General features: G+C 36.9%; 1 pseudogene; it reads left to right on the forward strand.

Moving 5' to 3' along the window:
* The first annotated feature begins 431 nt into the window (after positions 1–431).
* LOC102496595 (eukaryotic translation initiation factor 4E pseudogene) lies at positions 432–1,213 on the forward strand (annotated as a pseudogene).
* The last annotated feature ends 679 nt before the right edge of the window (positions 1,214–1,892 follow it).

Below are 1,892 nucleotides of genomic sequence, written 5' to 3' on the forward strand. Positions count from 1 at the left end.
TGAACTTGTAACATATTGCAGTGACAGATATTAGGGAAGTGTTAAGAACTTTAGAGCATGGAAAAGAGATAGAAAAGGCAACTGGAAGGGTCAGCAAATGGCGCAATGTTTACATTGCTGGACTACCACATAGTGGATGTGGTTTGAGCTCTGATCCAGCAGCTTAAAGCACTCTGGGCATGTGTGCATGGGTGCAAAACACCCTGAGAGGAGAATGGAACAGAAGGGATTGCAGTATGGCCATCTTCCCTACAGGTGATTTACTGCTTTCTGTCATCTCTGTTTCTGGCAAGTGCACGTATCCTACAACAAATATCTCTCTCTCTCTCTCTAAAATAAAAAAAAAAAGGCAATTGCAAAAGGTCCTTGTAGTCAAAGTTAAAACAACTTAAATAATAAAATGAATTAAGAAGTAATGGGTTATTGCTAAGATGGCAACTGTGGAACCGGAAACCACCCCTACCCCTAACCCCCCACCTACAGAAGAGGAGAAAACAGATTCTAATCAGGAGGTTGTTAATCCAGAACACTATATTAAACATCCTCTACAGAACAGATGGGCACTCTGGTTTCTGAAAAATGATAAAAGCAAAACTTGCAAACAAACCTTTGACTGATCTCTAAGTTTGATACTGTTGAAGACTTTCGGGCTCTGTACAACCATACCAGTTCTCTAGTAATTTAATGCCTGGCTGTGACTACTTACATTTTAAGGATGGTACTGAGGCTATGTGGGAAGATGAGAAAAACAAACAGGAGGACGATGGCTAATTACATTGAACAAACAGCAGAGACAAAGTGACCTCGATTGCTTTTGGCTAGAGACACAGCTGTGCCTTATTGGAGAATATTTTGATGACTACAGTGATGATGTGTGTGGAGCTGTGGTTAATGTTAGAGAGAAAGGCGATAAGATAGCAATATGGACTACTGAATGTGAAAATAGAGAGGCTGTTACACATATAGGGAGGGTATACAAGGAAAGGTTAGGACTTCCTCCAAAGATAGTGATTAGTTATCAGTCCCATGCAGACATAGCTACTAAGAGTGGATTCACCACTAAAAATAGGTTTGTTGTTTAAGAAGACACCTTCTGAGTATTCTCATAGGAGACTGTGTCAAGCAATCGAGATTTGGGAGCTAAACCAAAACCTCTTCAAAAGCAGAGTGGACTGCATTTAAATTTGATTTCCATCTAAATGTTGCTAAGATAGAAGAGAAGTCTCATTTCCCTTTGTCTTGTACTTCTGTGTTGTTTTTTTTTTTAATTTTGGCTAATGTCCATTTTCCCTATCAAAGAATTACAATATATTTTGTCCCCAAAATTCATAAATGTGTTCCCGCCCCACTCTGTAATAGCTTAGTAGAATTACCATTACAAACACATTTTATCCGTCCATAATATTCTAAAAAGAACTTGTATTTCTATAGCTTACAGGAAAAAAATTTCTGTTCCATTGTATTTAGAGAGCATATTTTGCTGAATTGAAAGAGTATGATGCATACAGTTTTCTAGCAATTTCTTTGTTTTCTTTTTACAGCATCATATTTGCTATACTCTTGCTGATGGCTGCTAGATTTTAATTTATTTGTTTCCCTACTTGATAACATTAGTGATTCTGATTTCAGTTTTTCATTTTTTTTTTGCCTCGTGTAACATTGGCGAAGGATCCAGGAATATGACACAAAGGTGGAATAAACATTAATTTTGTGCATTTGTTGGTAATTAAAACATTGCAACACACTAATTGTTGGAGACCTCAACATCTACTCAATTCCTCTGGACAGATCATCTGGACAAAAACTAAGTAAAGAGATAAAGGATCTAAAGGAAACCATAAAATAAATGGACTTAACAAATATCTATAGAATTTTCTACCCAGAAACCATGA

Source organism: Tupaia chinensis, unplaced genomic scaffold, assembly GCF_000334495.1.
Source record: "Tupaia chinensis unplaced genomic scaffold, TupChi_1.0 Scaffold000486_1, whole genome shotgun sequence".
Lineage (NCBI taxonomy): Eukaryota > Metazoa > Chordata > Mammalia > Scandentia > Tupaiidae > Tupaia > Tupaia belangeri.